Source organism: Phyllostomus hastatus, unplaced genomic scaffold (genome assembly GCF_019186645.2).
Source record: "Phyllostomus hastatus isolate PE091 unplaced genomic scaffold, TTU_PhHast_1.1 phas_scaffold_1674, whole genome shotgun sequence".
In the NCBI taxonomy this organism is placed as follows: Eukaryota; Metazoa; Chordata; class Mammalia; order Chiroptera; family Phyllostomidae; genus Phyllostomus; species Phyllostomus hastatus.
This window is the reverse complement of record NW_025334011.1, coordinates 25,849,513-25,868,705: the sequence shown is the minus strand read 5'-3', so window position 1 is coordinate 25,868,705 and position 19,193 is coordinate 25,849,513. Positions and strand designations below refer to the sequence as shown.

Genomic DNA, 19,193 nt, shown 5'->3' with positions numbered 1-19,193 from the left:
TAAACCTGAACATTTGAACCCCCAACTCCTCACCTCCCTCCACTTGCAACATGTACCACTTCATGTGTCTACCATTTCAGTATGGTACTTTGAACCTCTCATTTCTCATATCCGACACGAGGGCAGTGCCATCCCTGGCACTTCCCTCCCTGCCTCTCTCACCACCAACTCCATCTAGTACAGCACCTAGTCTGGTGGAGTCAATCTTAAAAGTGAATTAAGAATCCATCCACTCCTCTTTGTCTCCACTGCTCCATCCTGATTCAAGCCGTCCTTCTCTCTCACCAGGGCTACGCAAGGGCCTCGGGGTCAGTCTCTTCCTGCCTCCATTTGGCTTCCCATCCCCAACTCCCTATGCAGCAACCGTAACAAATGTTTTTATTGCGGTAAAATATATGTAACAAAAATTTATCACTTTAACCATTTTTAAGTGTACAGTTCAGTGGCATAAGTACACAGTTGTACAACCATCACCACCATCCATCTCCATCACTTTTTCACTTTCCCAGCTGAAACTCTGTACCAGCTAAATAATAATAACACCCCATTCTCCAACCCACCCACCCCCAGCCACTGGTAGCCACCATTCTACTTTCTGTGTCTACGAATCTGACTATTCTAGAAACTTTAGATAAGTGTAATCATACAGTCTTTGTCCTGTTATATCTTCTTGGTGTATTTAGTGTAATGTTTTTAAGGTTCATCCATGTTATAGCATATGTCAGAATTTCATTGATTTTTAAGGCTGAATAATACTGCATTATACACATAGACCACATTTTGTTCATCCTTTCATCTGCTGATGAACATGTGAGTTGTTTCCACTGTTTGGCTATTGAGAATAAAGTTGCTATGAACATAATTCACTTGGGTGTATGTCCAGGAGTGGAATTGCTGGATCAGTGGTGATTTTATGTTTAATTTTTTTGAGGAACAATAACAGGCTTAAAAATATTATTGGATTATGTTTTTCCTTAAAGTCTTCTGATGACTTCCCATTGCACCTGGTAAGCACTGAAGAGATACTCAAATTTGGCCTGTGTACCCTGACCTTTCCCACCTTACCCCATTTCACTCAGCACCTTCCTTTCTCTCCCTGTTCCAGCTTCTCTGGTCTTCCTGCCATCAATCAAGGACATGAAGCTCATCTCTGTTTCACCACCCTCACACAGCCTTTCCCAGCGCCTGCAATGGACTTTCTCTACTCTTCTACTCTCCCCCGGGTCTCAGTTCAAATATCACATACTCTGGAAAGTGTTCCCGGAGCTAGTCCTAGGCCTCTCCCCCACCACCCCACCACCCACCCCACTGTCTGATCCGGTACCTCTCAGTTGACTGGTGCAGGGGTTGTAAGATCAAGGATCCTGACTCTCATATTCTCACTGTTATCCACAATATTGAGCACATGGTTGAATGAATGAAGACCTTGTTACATTATGAGATTTTTGTTGTTGTTATTGTTGTTATTTTTCTTGTTGTTGCTTTGGAGCAGAACTGAAGTTCATCACAGTAATAGCAATACAGGACATATCTTCATAAAATGATGGTTGAGCTTCTCCTATTGGTGTTTGTATATGGCCAGCCATCTGTTATGGTCTGAATGTTGTATCCCTCCAAAATTAATTTGTTGAAGCCTTTATCCTCAATGTGATGGTATTTGGAGGAGGGCCTTTGGGAGGTGATTTGGTATGAGGGTGGGACCCTGGTTTGGTGGGATCAGTGCCCTTGTAAGAAGAGAAACCAAAGATCTCTCTCTCTCTCTCTCTCTCTCTCTCTCGCTCTCTCCCCACACCCACCCCCACTCTCCACTAAGGAGAGGTTATGAGCAGACAGAACAAGAAGGTAAGCCAGGAAGAGGGCTCTAGGGCTCTCACCAGAAACTGACCATGCTGGACTCTGATCTCAAACTTCCAACCTCCAGATCTGTGAGAAAATAAATGTCTGTTGTTTAAACCATCTATTCTATGGCATTTTTTTATAGCAACCAGAGCAGACGAATATACCCTCTACTTCAGGCCCATCATGTTACACTCAACTGGTGTAGCATGAGCATGCCTCTCAGGCTTCCCTTCAGCCCTGCTGTCATTCCGACTCATAATAGAATTGGTTGTCTGCGTGCCTGTTTCTATCACCAGACTTGAACTACTAGTTGGGATAGGAACCACATGTGATTTTTCTTTCTCTCTGCTTTTGTTTACCCAATCCAGAGCCATACACTTAAGAGGCATGTGTTTTAAAATTAGAGGAAATGATTTGGTGGCTTGCTTTAAATACATCTCTAGCAATTTTATATTTATGAACATATTCTCTTCCCAAAAACAGTTTCAGATCAACTTGGCTTCTTATATGTTAGTAATTATTGAACATTTTAAATTGCCATCTAGCCATATTGCAATTAGAGCAAAATATGCTGCACAGTTATGCTAACTAGTGAGTGATTTAAGTTATTACATTTCTCTCTATGTTTGTGAATGGTTTATCAGCATTCAGACTGAGTACCTAAGTCATTTAAACGTCTCTATGTGTGTATACACAAATGTTAATAATAACCACGCTTTGCTCAGCTCTTACATCTTGTAAACCTGTAGTGTTGGGCTCCTACGCTATGCTAAGTGCTTTATATATATAATTTAATCTTCACACAATCTTGTAGTATAAGTATTTTTATTCAAGGCTTATGGAAGGGAAAATGGATTTTCACAAAGACTGCATAAATTCCTAAGGCTATCCAACAGATGAGTGGTAGTGCCAGGATTTGAACTCAGGCTAAGTTCGAAACCCATACCCTTATGTATTTTCTGTGAATAATCTCAGTCGGCTTTTTCTTCCCTGAAATCTGGGTTAAGGCCATTTCCTTTTTTTATGTATCCTCAGTGCAATGAAAAGCAAATATATCCTTTGAATTGATCTTATTTCTCAAGCTGGGGAGGCCTCCCAGAGAACAGAAATTAGTTTAGGGAAAATTTCAGGTCACCTAGTGGTCAGGGCAGGCTAGGTCATGCTATAGTGAAAACAACCTCAAAATCCCAATGGCCTACAACAAACATTTATTTCTAGCTCGCATTGTAAGTCTGTGGCAGGCTCAGCTCCATGTCCAGAACCCAAGCTGGTGGCAGCCTTGATCGGAAATATAGCCTGTCTTCAGACAGAAGTAAAAGGGGAGCAGTGAAAACCCACAATGACCTTGTGGGCCAAAGTCACATGGCCGAGCCTGATACCACGGGGTGGGGATGAAAATCGTTGCCCAGAAAGGAGCAGCTACTAGTTTAAACAATATTACAGTCTATCATGGAATTCTTTTTCACCATGGAAGATATAGATTATTTTAGTTTGGCAAGAACATTTTTGTTTTTAAATCCATAGCACTGTGCTACTTTTGCCAGAACACTATGGTTATTACCTGTTTTTAATTCAAAAAGACAACATTTCACCTAAGAACTCAGAACTCAGAGAATACATATTTTAAAGTGCATAAACAGAGGTCTTTTGATAAACAAACCACATGAATATAATAAAACTAATTGTTCAAAATTCAAATATACACTCTTCTACATGTGTGTACATTATATCTCCTGAATAAAAGTCATCAATTCAAAAATTAGAAATATTTTCATTACTAAATGTTGGCCTTGTATCTTCAGTACAGCTGTGTAATTCAGCATTCAGAACATCCTTCTATTTCTCACAGTTCTGGAGGCCGGAAGTCCGAGATCAGGGCACCAGTAGAGTCAGTGTCTAGTGAGGGCCTGCATTCTGGCTCTTAAATAGCTGTCTTTTCGAGGTAACCTCCTCTACAGTTCATTAGAGCTCTCTAGAGTCTCCTTTATGTAAGAGCACTAATCTCATTCATGCGGGCTCCATCCTCGTGACCTAATCACCTCCCAAAGTCCCCACCTCCTAATACCATTACATTGGGCATTAGGTTTCAGCACAATTTTGGCGATGCAAATACTTAGTCAATAGCAGTAAATGAAATTAGCTTAAATGGATACACTGAGTAAAGCAGATTATTTAGTGTCCCATCTGTTTGTCTCCAGCTGGGATGTGGATTTTCTGCTGGTTTAGGACCTGGACTCAGAATGGAACTACACCATTGGCTCTTCTGAGTCTCCACCTTGCCAATCGCAGATCTTGAGACTGCTCGGCCTTCATATTTGTCAAGAGCCAAACCTTATAATATGTATATAAAATATTCCTTGTAATTAATACATATTCCTTATAGTTTGTATATATTTACATATGTATATGTGTGTATATAGATACATATTGGTTCTGTTTCTTTAGAGAACCCTGACTTGCACAAACAGATGAGAAAATCTTCCTGCTATTCAGTTGGGAAAACGGTGGTTTAAAGCACGGGTCCCCAACCCCTGGGGCTGCAGACCCACACCAGTCCGTGGCCTGTTAGGAAACAGGCTGTGAGGGAAGCTCGCCTGAGCCGCCTCCTGTCTCCGACCCCGTGCCCCTGCACCCACCCCAACTCGGTCCACGGCAAGAGATGAACGCAGGAAACAAGTGAATCACCCCACCCCTGCCCCATCCCTCCATCTGTTAAAACCTATCCCTGTTGCCAAAAAGGTTGGGGATGCTGGTTTTAAAAGATAAGATTTTTCTTGAGTCATACAACAAGCAAGGTTTCGGATTCCAGCCTCTGGATTTACAGCTTGGACTGAACCAGCAGTCGGGCAACTTTGCTGTGCATCCTAAATTTGGCCAGCATCCCCTGTGACCCCAAGCCCAGCGTGGCACAGGCCAGTGTGGGCTTTGTTGCCTGTGGTTGGTTTCATGAACCTGGCTCTGGGGAATCTATCAGAGGCCAGCTTTGCCCACACCAAGTGCAGAGGAGGGGTTTCTGCCTTCCAATTAGGTTGTGGCAGGCGCGAGGCATCAAGCTTTCAGATGGTTTGGCTCCTAGTAGTGGATTTTCAAGGACAAGGTCAGAGATTAGTCCAGTTGGCTCTCTCTGTGCCAGCCAAAATATTCTCAACTATAATTAAAACAATATTGAAAAGAGCCAAATAAAATGTGCAGAGGCCAAAATTTCCATGCCTTAAACCTGATAACATGTTTTAAGACCAAGTAATCAAACTAGATCAAGAAAATAATTTTGTTCAATTGAAGTGACCCCATAAACTTTCCGCTTCATGAAGGGTGTCTAATCTAGGCAGAAGCACATGGTAGATTGCCTGGCCCCCTCACCACCAGGGTTCTGCATGTAGCTGGTCTGCCGTTACACAGGCTTAGATGACAGAGGGCCAATGGGTCCATGAAAAGGCGCTCAACACCACTAATCCTCAGAAAAATGCAAACCATACTATAATGATTGGTCGCATTTTTCAAACACGAAGAATTTATGTGTCCATATAAACATTCTGGTTCATTTCTGTTTGTTTCTGAAAGTATCATATACTCATATATCAGCCAATGTAGGTGGAATGAATTATTTGTATACATTTATCTTTAATTTATGCCTTTCTACACTTGGAAATATATGTATGTGTGTGTATGTGTGTATATCTATATCTATATCTATATCCATATATGTGATGGGATATCACCTCACTTCTGCTAGGGTGGCTTTCATCAAAGACAAGAGGTAACTAGCACTGGTAAAGGTGTGGGAAAAAGAGAATGCTGCGCACTGTTTCTGGGACTGGAAATTGACACTGCCACTGTAGAAACCAGCATAAAGTTTCCTCAAATGATTAAAAATATAGCTATCTTATGAACCAGCAATCCCACCTCTGTGTATTTATCCAAAGGAAAGGAAATCAGTAACTCAACAAGACGTTGCACCCCCATGTTCATTGAAATATTACTATTCACAATAGTCAAGACATGGAAGCAACCCAAGTGCCCCTTGATGGATAAATGGATTAAAAAATGGGGTATATATACATGTATATACATACAATGAAATATTATCTAACCATAAAAAAGAAAATACTGCCATTTGTAACAACACAAATGAATCTGAAGGACATTATGCTAATTGAAATAAACCAAACACAGAAAAACAAATACTCTATGATCTCACTTACATATAGAACCTGAAACAGTCAAACTCATAGAAACATGGAGGAGCATGGTGGTTGTCAGGGGCTGGAGGGAAGAGGAAATGGGAGATGTTGCTCAGAGAATGCAAAGTTTCACTTCTACAGGATGATCTAATATACAGTAGGGTGACTATAGTTGATATTCTTCATATACTTGAAAGTGATCACACACAAAAATATAAAAGAAGATAATATGTGAGGTGATAGATGTGTTAATTAGCTTGATTTTGGTAACCATTTCATAATATATACGTATTTTAAACATCATCTGGTACACCCTATATACATACAATTTTTATTTGTCAACTATACATGAACAAACCTGGGGGTTAACAAACAAACAAAAGAACAAATCTTACACTGAGATGCCTAGCTTTCTGATTTATGATCTTAAATGAGGAGCTCATCACCCCTGGCCCTCTGGGTCTTTTATTGGTAAAGAAATTTTAATAATATGTAACTCATGCCGTCATTGCAAAAATTTAAATGAGATCATATATATCAGGGTTTCTCAGCCTCAGCATTATTGACATTTAGGCCAGATAATCCTTCGTTAGGGGCTATCCTGTGCACTGTGGGATGTTTACCAGCATCCATAGCCCCTACGCATTAGAGTAACACTCTCCCCAGTTTGTATAACCAAAAATGATTCCAGACAATGCCAGATGTCCCCTGGTGAGGAGAAAGTTGTCCTTGATTGAGAACCACTGCAATATATGAAGGTATTTTGTAAACTCCTAAAGTATTGCCCAGTTGTTAATTATTATTAATTTTTAAATTAAATCTCATTCTTTATTTTCTTAATTTTTTTCAATTACAATTTATAGTTATCATTTTGTATTAGTTTCAGGTGTATAGCATAATGGTTAAACAATTGTTTACTTACAAAATGTTCCCCTTATATTTCCATTACCCAGTTGGCACCATACATAGTTATTACAATACTATTAACTATACAATTATCCTATGCTGTACTTGACATCCCCGGGACTATTTTGTAAGTATTAATCTGTGCTTCTCAATCCCTTCACCTTTCACACCCAGTCGCCCAACAAAAATACGGAACACTTTACAAATTCACGTGTCATCCTTGCTCAGGAGCCATGCTAATCTTCTCTGTGTTGTTACAATTTTAGTATGTGTGCTGCTGAAGTGAGCACCAGTTGTTGGCTATTATTAACATGCAATGATTTTAAAGGAACCACTTCTAATTTTTAAGTATATTTTATTGATTATGCTATTACAATTGTCCCATTCTTTTTTCTCCCCTTTATTCCCCTCCTTCCGGTACCCCCATTCCCTCCAGCATTCCCTCCCCTTAGTTCATGTCCATGGGTCATACATATAAGTTCTTTGGCTTCTCTATTTCCTATACTTTTCTTAACCTCCCCCTGTCTGTTTTGTTCTTACCAACTATGCTTCTTATTCCCTGTTCCTTTTCCCTCATTCTCCCCCTCTCCCAACCCTCACTGATAACCCTCCACGTGATTTCCATTTCTGTGATTCTGTTCCTGTTCTAGTTGTTTGCTTAGTTTGTTTTTGTTTTTGTTATTTTAGGGTTAGTTGTTCATAGTTGTGAGTTTGTTGTCATTTTACTATTCATAGTTTTGATCTTCTTTTTCTTAGATAAGTCCCTTTAACATTTCATATAATAAGGGCTTGGTAATGATGAACTCCTTTAACTTGACTTTATCTGGGAAGCACTTTATCTGTCCTTCAATTCTAAATAATAACTTTGCTGGATAGAGTATCTTGGATGTAGGTCCTTGACTTTCATGACTTTAAATACTTCTTTCTAGCCCCTTCTTGTCTGTAAGATTTTGTGTGTGTGTGTGTGTGTTTTGTTTTTTGTTTGTTTTTTTTTTTGAGAAATCAGCTGATAGTCTTATGGGAACTCTGTAGTTAATTCTCTTTTTTTCTCTTGCTGCTTCTAAAATTCTCTCCTTGTCTTTAATCTTGGGTAATTTAATTATGACATATCTTGCTGTGTTCCTACTTTGGGTCCAATTCTTTTGGGGCTCTCTGAGTTTCCTGGACTGGTATGTCTATTTCCTTCTCCAGATTGCGGGAGTTTTTCTTTATCATTTTTTCAACTAAGTTTTTAATTTCTTGTTCTTCCTCTTCTCCTTCTGGCACCCCTATGATTCAGATGTTGGAGAGTTTAAAGTTGTCCCAGAGGTTCCTAAGCATCTTCTCACTTTTTTTTTTTTTTTTGAATTCTTGTTTCTTCATTCTGTTCTGGGTGAATGTTCATTTCTTCCTTTTGTTCCAAATTGTTTATTTGAGCCTTGGTTTTTTCCCTTTACTGTTGGTTCCCTGTGTATTTTGTTTTATTTGAGTTTGTATTGCCTTTACTTCTTCCTTTATTTTTCAACCATAGTCAATCATTTCCGTGAGCAACCTGATCACCAGTGTTTTGAACTCTGTTTCTGATAGGTTGGCTATCTCCTCATTGTTTAGTTCTTTTTCTGGAGTTTTCATCTATTCTTTCATTTGGGCTATATTTTATTATCTTGGCCTATCTGTTACAGTATAAGGAGTGGAGACTTAGGTATTCACCAGGGTGGGGCCACCCATTTTGTTGCATTGTGGTGCTGTATGTGGAGGAGGAGTCAGAGAGGGAATGGTGCTGGTTGCTCAGCTCTCACTCTGCTTTCAGGAGACTGGAAGTTTCTCCTGCTACCACAACTCCCACAGGTTTTTACAGCCAGAGGTTCTGAGGCCTTATCTTGCACATGCTGAAACCCTGGATTGTGTGGTCTGTCTCACTCACAAGTTGTTCCTCCAAGTTTATCTGCACGTGAATGTGGGACCACCCAGTCCACCAGCTGCTGCTTTGCCTCACGTCTTCTCCACCCCAGCTGCCTGTCTCCTCTACTCCTACCAGTCTGAATGAATGTTTCCTCTTTAACTTCCCGGTTGTCAGATTTCCACACAGTTCAATTTTCTGGCAGTTCTGTTTTTGTTTTTTATTTTTTTTTGGTTTTTTTTAAAGATTGTATTTATTTATTTATTTTTAGAGAGGGAAGGGAAGGAGAAAGAGAGAGAGAGAAACATCAATGTGTGGTTGCTGGGGGTCATGGCCTGCAACCCAGGCATGTAACCTGACTGGGAATTGAACCTGCGACATTTTGGTTCACAGCCCATGCTCAATCCACTGAGCTAAGCCAGCCAGGGCTTTTTTTTTTGTTTTTAATTGATTGTTTCCTTTTTTTGGTTGTGCAAGGAGGTGAAGCGTCCTCCATCTTGGACAGAACCCAAATCTTGACTGGTTATATTAATTTATACAAAAGAGTGATGGCACCAAAAATGTAAAAACCGCTGAGATTCTCTATGGAAATGTACAATGGTTGTTATGTGGCAGGCTGAAGTCCTGGCTGTTTTATGTTTCTAACAAAGTTTGAGTACATGGCAACTGTTTTTAGAGAAGGCAGCCAAGTGGCCCCCAAGCAAATGAGAAACAGAGGGTGCCAGTGACCAAATGCACAAGGCTCTTTCCATCTTTGACTATATAGCCCCCAGACTGTGTCCCCTTCAAGTACTGGGATAGTTTCTTCATCTTTGTATGCTCTGTATCTGTCATAGTCCATTTGGGCCACTGTAACATAGACTGGGTGGCTTACACAACAGACACTTATTTCTCACAGTCTGGAGACCTGAAGTCCAAGAGCGAGCTGCCAGCAGATTGGGTGTCTGGTGAGAAATACTTCCTGGCTGATAGATGACCAGGTTTTTGCTGTGTCCTCACATGGTGGAGAGCTTAAAGGAGCTCTCTGGGGTCTCTTTTGTAAGGGCATTGATCCCATTCATGGGGTCTCACCCTCATGACCTAATCACCTCCCAGTGGCCCCACTTCCTAACACCATCACACTGGGGGTTAGGATTTCAACATATGAATTTGGGATGGGCAGTTGGGCGCACACATTCGGTTCATAACAATCTGACAATACCTGACACATGAAAGCTATTTAATAAACTATAATTGGCATCAAAGAGTAGTTCTCAGCTTTGCTGGCATGTTGGAATTACCTAGACAACTTGAAATATATTTACTGATACATGAGCCTTACCCCCACCCTCCCCGAGATTCTGGTGTGGGGCATATTCTGGGCATTTTAAGCTTCACTGATGAGACCTAACACTGTCTATTATGTGAGAACCATTGGCATAGAAAGAACACAATACAGGTGTTTCTCTGCTACACAGATGAACATAATCCACGGGCTGATTCCTATCTGGGAAGCTGGTTTTCACTTGTCCAGTGTTCAAGCCGTCAGTGGTTAGTTCCAACCTGTCCTATCTCACCTCATCAGCTTTCAGCAGGTATAGTCTCTGGCACTCACTTCCTTCCTTCTGTTCAAAATTCTCTTGAATGCATTTCTGCATCTCTGGCCCTCTCTCAAGAGTCAAAGGCCACTCAGCCTCACATCAACTGTACTTCCTGGAGAAGTTCTGAAACTTTCATATAAGAATTTGTGATAAAGAGGAAAACAGAAGGCCAGTGTGGTAAAAATGAGGGTGATGGGAAAGTATTCTCAACTGAGAGGCTTCTAAAGGGTTAAATTATCAATTAACTCCCAAATGTTGCTGTAGTTAACAGTTATATGTGTGACTCTTCTGGAGAACAGCACTCAAAGGAATTTGTCATATCAGCAAAAGGGAATTTGGGCCTTCAAGAACGTTCTCACATCCGTTCAGAGCACATCAGTGATCAGCTCTCTCCTCTACCCGTGTGTAGAGCTCTCTCTAACTCTCTTGGAGGTGGTGAAAGGAGTAGAAGACAGAAATTAGAAAATTGCAAGAGGAAAAGCAGAAGAAAAGAAAGAGTTTGACTCCCTGGCTTTGATTCTGCTGGAATACCATGTGCAGGACCAAGTGAAGGTCTCAGACGGCAGTTGGCCTGAGTGCCCCGGCTCCCTTCAGGAGCATGTACACAGGCTGGCTCTGGGATAGTCAATGAATAATTGTGTGCACGCTTCTTTTCCTATTGATTTTTTGTGGCACTAGGGAACCCAGAGAAGAGTAACTGTCCACTATGCCCTTGAAAAAAAAGTTGAAAGCAAAACTAAGATCTTCCTAGTGTCTTATATGCTACTCTGCAGTCAAGGAGCAATTAATATTTATGCTATTCATTTTGTGAAAGTTCTCAGCACATATAAATTATTAACTGAGTTTTTCAAACTTCAGGTTATTTAACATTGGGTGATAAATAACCTGAATAGAGGAGTTCACTTACCTTTTTACATATGTAGATATAGGGCCTGCTTTGCATGTGTCTATCTGAATTAGTGCATTCCAGGAAAACCAGAAGCAAAATAGAAATAATTTTATCAAATTATGTCAAAGTTGTTTCTCAATTGCTTGGGGAAGAATTTTTTCATCCCTTATACTTTCATGAGTATGTTTTTGGCTTTAGTCAAGTTTGAGAAAAGCACGCATGTGTGATCGGGTTTGTAAAAATTTTACCCAGCATGGAGATCTTTGTTTAACCCATTGGCAAGATAGCAATCAGACACCACATTCTTGGTGAAAAGCCTCTTTTCCAGAGAGCGTGCATTCAAGAAGAAAATAAAACTTGAATTGCTATTCATAAAGCAGAATTTGAGAGACAGATGGAAGGAGTAGGTTCCATGGGAAAGGAAAGAGGGAAAGAAAGGGAAGTAATAACTTGCCAAAGTAAAGCTGGCTGTGGCTTAGAGTTCTTTTAAAAATGCCAGGGACCTTGGGAGTCAAACACTTTCCTCTCCTAGGAGGAGACGCAGGGAAAAATGACAGTTCAACAATGGAAAACGCACTTCTCCAAGGCAGAGCCCCACTTGGAAAGCATTAAAAGAGTTAGTTTAGCTAAAGGCCTTCTCTCCTTCAGTGAATCAATTACGGGATCAGTGAGAAGCACATAAAAATATTAAGTAGGGGGATTCTTAACTCAGGCTGCATGAACCTCTCGGAGGTTCATGAATGAGTTCTAGGGGAGCTGTGAAATCCCCCAAATTTAGGTTACAGCTGAATTCAGAGCTCAGAAGAAGTGTTCTATGCCAGATTGGTCATACTTAGAAGATATTTTCATATTACAACTATTGTTCTGGGTAGACATTTCACTCTTCACTAGTGCAATATTTAGTTGACTACAGCAAGTACTTTTCTGAGATATCTAATCTTTCTTCATTTTCTAAAGTACCTGATAAATGTTACAGTATACGTGGTAAAGTATCATGTTTGTAAATGTCTTTTTATTAAAATCCATAAAAAATATTGCCTTTTGTAAATGGGATGGGCAAACAGCCTCTTTAAAAGGGCAGGTTGCATTGTGCCCTGGTTCGGGGAAGACGGAGGAGAGGGGCGTGCAAAGGGCGCTGTGCCAATGTGCCCGCAGGGAGGCAGGATTGACCGCGGTCCCGCAGGCCTGAGCTGCTTTTCTTTGCTGTGAATACAGTATATACCATGGACAAATGAGCTCTAATTTTACAGTATCTAATCTTTCTAGATATTAAAGAGATTGCCAGCGCTTGAAAAAGGAAAGTTAGTATACTATTTTATACATTTTGTGTTAAAATTCATGGGAAAGACTCTTCTCAAAAACGACTTGTGGAAATGATTGAAATCCGTTCTGGGCATTGCTGATGCATGCGGTTGCCCACTGGGTTGATAGCTGACAGAAGGGAAGGGGATCTAGGTCAGAATGGTCCTATCTAGAAGACACTTTCAGGATACGGTCTTTGTCGTGTTACAGGTATGCAGTCTGTTCCATGCTACTGTGGTCTTTCTCTTAGGTCTTTATCTGAAACATCCAATCTTTTTTAGGTATTTAGAATTGCACAACCCATGTTAAAATTAGGGAATGTAAGATAATACACTTTAGAAATTTTTTCCTGTTATTTCATTAGCCATGATTATCTTTTCTACTTAATGAGTTGGAACAGTATAGTGAGTGTCACAAGTTGGGGTTGGGGATGGATCTGTGCCCTAGAGTTTTTAGACAAATTCAGACTATCTGACCACTGTTCTGTGTATGCATTTTAGCTAACACTGGTGTCTATTTAAAAAACAAGTTCTAAGGGCCCATAGTATATTTAAAGCAGAGGTGGTAAAATAACCCTTTTATAAAATATCCTTTTGTTAGTTTATATGAAGGACCATCATTAAACCACCCTTTAAATGGAGTCTTTTTGCCCTGGCTGGTGTGCTTCAGTGGATTGACCGCTGGCCTGCGAACCAAAGGGTCACTGGTCAATTCCCAGGCAGGGGCACATGCCTAGGTTGTGGGCCAGATCCCTGGATGAGAGCGCACGAGAGGCAACCACACATTGATATTTCCTCTCCCTCTCTTTCTCCCCCCTTTCCCCTTTCTCTAAAAATAAATAAATTTAAATGGAGTGTTTTTAGTATGAGTAATTGGGAAAAAAGCACCTTAGACATGGAATTGTTAAGCCACTTCTGAGCAGGATCCATCAGGACTTGTTTATTGAGTTAGTGACAGAGGGGCAGCAGGAAGGTCAAGGAAGGGATTATACAGATGTGTTCATATTCACAACTTGATGATAACCACTGATACATGTATGCCTCTCTCTTGGCTGTGCTATACAAATACATGGTTAAATAAGTCAATGGTAACATACTTTCTTGCTAACGTTTTAATAGAATGTTTTGATCATTCCCTTAGAAGCATTATACTTATTGTACCCTATGGCTCTACCTCTCATTTTAAATTGATCATTAAGGAGAGGCAGTATTTTATTTTTTAAATACATTTTTTTGGGCGAGGGGAGAGGGGACAGTGAGGAGAAGGAACTATTATAAAGGACACGTGGACAAAACCAAGGGGGAGGGTGGAAGCAAGGGAGGGAGGTGGGTTTGGCTGAGGGGGAGGGGAGGGGTGGGGAGAAAATGCAGACAACTGTAACTGAACAACAATAAAGTAATTTAAAAATATATATATTTTATTGATTATGCTATTATAGTTTTCCCATTTTTTTCTCTCCTTTATTCCCCTCTGCTCTGTACACCCTCTCCTACCATTATGCCCCCCACCTGCTTAGTTCATGTCCATGGGTCGTACATATAAGTTCTTTGGCTTCTCCATTTCCTATACTATTCTTAACCTCCCCCTGTCTATTCGGTACCTACCATTTATGCTACTTATTCCCTGTACCTTTTCCCCAAGTCTCTCTGCTCCCCATCCCCGCTGATAACCCTCCATGTGATCTCCATTTCTGTGATTCTGTTCTTGTTCTGCTTGTTTGCTTACTTTGTTTTTGTTTTTGGTTTTGGTTCAGTTGTTGATATTTGTGAGTTTGTTGTCATTTTACTGTTCATAGTTTTGATCATCTTCTTTTTCTTAGGTAAGTCCCTTTAACATTTCATATAATAAGGGCTTGGTGATGATGAACTCCTTTAACTTGACCTCATCTGGGAAGCTCTTTATCTGCCCTTCCATTCTAAATGATAGTTTTGATGGATAGAATAATCTTGGATGTAGGTCCTTGTCTTTCATGACCTTGAATACTCCTTTCCAGTGCCTTCCTGCTTCTTTTGGTCTAAGGTTTCTTTTGAGAAATCAGCTAGTAGTCTTATAGAAACTCCTTTGTAGGTAACTGTCTCCTTTCCTCTTGCAGCTTTTAAGATTCAGAAGAGGCAGTATTTTAATTTAACTCTGTCAATACTTTTATTCAGAGTCCTGCTGCTGTTTTTTCTTTTAAAAAACTGTTCTCTTCATGAAACACAGCATTACATTTCTTCCTCACTGAGTTGTTGGAGTGTAATCGTGGTTATCAGAACACTCATGGCTTTGCCTGGGTTCACACTCCTCTTTCCGGGAGATCTACGCCCAGGGTGCCCCTGCTCGTCACTGTGCTACCCTCGCATGAGGGTTCTTCCCTGCTCTGGCATATCAAACCTCTCCCTGGATTTTCTGGAAGGCTGTATCATTCTGCAGGTCAGAGAGTAACTGGAAACCTTATTTCTTGTGCTCCTGATAGGTGACTTGCAGGTGAGTCACACTGAGGTCCCCGGTGTCACACCCTGAAGTACTGGAAATCCAGGTGTCACACACACACACAGCTTTGGGATTTCGGTAAATATTCATGGTGTGTGAAAAAGCATGATACATACTATGAGATTTTAACTACACGACAATATGTGTTAAATTGTGTATACAAACACATAATATCTTAGGAGAAGAAGGTCAAACAAATGTCTGTGATTATGGATGATACCTGTGTTCTTTCTTTTTTTTCTGTTCTCAATTTTTAATAATACACATTTACTCACTTTTAAAACTTTAAAAATAATATTTGAAAGTTGCATGCTAAAGCTCTTATGAATACATGTATATGTGCATATTTGTAGGAAGAAGATTCACTTTTTACAGACTCAAAGAAATTGTGAACCTGCAAAATTAAGATCAACTCTGCTTTCTCAATGTTCTTTTTTTTCCCCTCTTCTTTTCTGTGGTAAATATATAAGGTAAAATTTACCATTTTGACCACTTTTAAGTGTATAGTTTAGTGGCATTAAATACAATCCCATTGTTGTGCAACTCTCACCACATCTGACATCAGAACTTTTTCATCTTCCCCAACTGAAACTTTTTACCCAGCACACAATACTCCCCACTTCACCCCACCCATGCATCACAACTTCATTTCTTTTTAAATCTGAACAATATCCCATTGTATGGACATACCACATCTTGTTTATCCATTCTTCTATTAATGGGCATTGGGTTTGGACTTATTGTAAAATGCTGCTATGGACATGGGTGTACATTGCTTTACATTCTTTTGGGTATACTCACATACTGAAAAGTGAAATTTCAGAATAATTGTATGGTAAATTTCTTAAGGAAACACCATACTGTTTTCCATAGCAGCTGTACCATTTTATATTCACATTGGCAATGCACAAGAGTTCTAATTTCAACACATCTTCACCATCACCTGTTGTTTTCTGTTTGTTTTATAATAGCCATCCAAATGGGTGTGAAGTAGTACTAATGCTCTGTCCATTGTTATGGAGAGTCATGGAGTTGCCTCAAATCCTCACCTGTCCTAATGTGAAATTGAAGCAAGTTTTTTTATCTGCATGTAAAATTATTTTCTCATTTCTAAAATAAGAAGTTTAAACTACTTATATAGCAACTCTCTATAGCAAGCAAACCTTGGGCTAAAATCCTATAAAGTTAGAAGTGGAAAAAAAGATGTAAGCATGGACAAGACAGAATACCATGGAGTTCACAATCTGTAGAGGAAACTAGCCTGGCGTCAAGTTAGAGGAGGAGGTAAGGCAAGAGGATCAAGAAAGTGCTGAACTGGGCTTGTTTTCCAAGTTCCAAACTGGAGCATTGGTGTCACAGTGTCGTTCTAAATCCCAGCACAATGGGTGTCAACAAGACTTCTCCAGGTCCAGGTCAGAGAACAAACACCCTGCCCACTGCTGGGGGATAACAGCTACACTGGCTCAGTTAACCCTTCACCTCAGCACTCTGCATAATCACCTTGACGTCATGTGCTATGTACTCAGCATCACAAGCTGATTTTAGTTCTAGAAGACCACAAATGCAGAGAAACTTGGCTTCTGGTGTCACAAAAATGCATCACAAAAGTTTAGATGACTCCCAAATGGTGACTTTTTTTCCCCATCACCATTTATGCCCCCATACCCTCTTTCTCCTCCACCAACCCTTTTTCCCCTAGAATCACTGATTTCTTTAAAGATTTTTTTAATCCTCACCTGAGGATATATTTGTTATTTTTGAATTGATTTTAGAGAGAGAAGGATGGAGGGAGAGAGAAATATCGATGTGAGAGGGAAAAATCAGTTGCCTCCTGCTCCTGTAAATGCCCTGAGCAGGGATCAAACCCTCAACCTAGGTATGTGCCCTCACTGGGAATCAGACCCACAACCTTTTGGCATAGGAGATGACACTCCAACCAACTGAGTCACCCAGCCAGAGCATCAGTGACTTTTTGAAGTTACTATTTTTCAATCAACAGAAGAGTTGAAGTTGTAGCACCTAACCCACAAGAATATCAAAGTGGATTCGAAGAAAAGTCATAACACCAAATTATTTGTTGAATTTACCTGTCTCTATTTTTTTCAGATGTCATTGTGAGAAACCTCTGAATGATTCCTGAACAGATCATTTAGTCATGGTGCCATCTGATCTTTTGTCACTCACACAGTTAATTCTCTCCACAGGCTTGCTCTTTATTTCTTTCTCCCTTCCATTATTCCTTTCTTTTCCTTCTTTCTTCTTCCTTTCTTTTTTCCTTCTTTCTTATTAGTCACTAGATTTACATGTGTCCATAAACATCACCTTATGTAGTCCTCACAACAATGAAATATGAGTATTATTGTAATTATTTTTACACTTTAAGAAACTGAGGCATTAAATCACTTGCCCAGGATCACACAGTAGAACTAGAATTCAAACAAAAGACTGAAAGAGTCCAAGGTCCACGATCACTCCATTTTCTCAGCTTGTTTCTGATTTCTTTTTAAAAGATATTGTTCAAAAACAGTATTGTCTTTGAGAGGTTATTAAAAGTTAACTTTAGCCCTGGTTGGTGTGGCTCAGTGGGTTGAGTGCTGACCTGCAAACCAAAAAGTTGCCGGTTCAATTCCCCATCAGGGCACATGCCTGCACTGCAGGCCAAGTTCCCAGCTGGGGGCGTGTGAGAGGCAACTGATCAATGTACCTCTCACACATTAATGTTTCTCTCCCTCTATTTCTACCTCCCTTCCCCCTCTCTAAAATCAAATAAATAAAATCTTTTAAAATTTTTTTAAAAGTTAACTTTAAAGTTAATGAAAAAGAAGAAAATTTGAATTTATAAGATAAATCAAGAAAACATCATGTTTTTATAGCCCTAAGCGAAGTGCAGAGGAAAATGTAATTGAATAAGGATTAAATGTTAGTTTCTTCAAGACTCCTTTTAATATATTATAAAAATTGATCATGTGTCCCTAAAAGTCATAGTATAATTACGTGGCTGAAAAGTCAGGGAGAGGAGGCATAGTCAGCAAATAGAATGAAATGGAGCAGGGTAGATGTCTTAGATGATGAGAAGTCTAGTAGGGATGCAAAATACAATTTCTATGTGGAGCTTAGATACGCAATGTATTGTGAAGCCAGTCAGTGTAGGATGTGAGTTTCTCCAGCAATATTCAGTAGTTCAGTTCAAGTACAAGGGAAGTAAATCATTAGATTCCACCAGGTTGGAATTTTGCCAGATAAGGACAAAGAACAGTAGACTCTTAACATATAATTATTGACCTGAGCAATAACGGCCTCTACAGGGTGTTCTGGTTTGTTTGGGTTTTTTTTTTTTCCCTGAGGGAAAGGAAACCAAATTAACCGATATAAATACAAAAAGATTATAGAATAGACCTGAGAGAAAGAAAGTGGGTCAGGGAGGTCATTTACCAGGGGTCATGGCAGAATGAAACATTTTTGTCCATTTTGTTCACTAGATCCTTAGCATCTAAAACATATAAGGGGCTCAATAAATATTTGTCGAAAGAGTTCCTTCTATGAGTATCTATCAAGCATCTACTGGTCTAGGAAATGGGGGTCTCAAATGGCAAAAGAGCAGGCTGTGTACAACGCCTCCAGCACATGGAGGCAGCCTTGGAAAATCTCTCTGGGCCTCCAGACCTTGGCCAGTCTGGCTTGTGTTTGTGCATGACATGTTCCCATTTCATCACAGAGCTGGAACTCTGAAAGTGGCCTGAGTCCACAGCCCCAGGGAGGGATTGCCTGCTGGGAATAATATTTTCCTCCTTTTCACAAATTGTCAGTGCCTTCCCACATGCTTTTCTTCAAGCCTCTGATCTGTGAGACTCCGGGGATTTTCCACAGTGGGGTAAATGACATCAATCACTACAGAGCCACAGCAGACGAATCATAGTGGTCAGGCGTAAGCACAGAATGAGCGTCTCTGTCTCAAGTCAAAACATCACAGTGATTGTTGGCAGGAATGCGGATGCCCAGGGGCTGCTAGTAGAAGCTGAAGCACAACTTTGGAGATGGGCAGGAGACCTCATGACCTTCTGACTTGCTGTTCATGGCTGAGTATCCAAGAGAATAAACTGTTAGACAATCAGGTTAACATCAAACATCAAATGAGACACAACTAT

General features: G+C 40.1%; 1 non-coding gene across 1 annotated transcript; it reads right to left on the bottom strand.

Moving 5' to 3' along the window:
* Window positions 1-7,109: 7,109 nt before the first annotated feature.
* Window positions 7,110-7,216, bottom strand: LOC123831372. The gene has a single exon (XR_006787895.1). It is a non-coding gene; the product is annotated as a U6 spliceosomal RNA (small nuclear RNA).
* Between the last annotated feature and the right edge of the window lie 11,977 nt (window positions 7,217-19,193).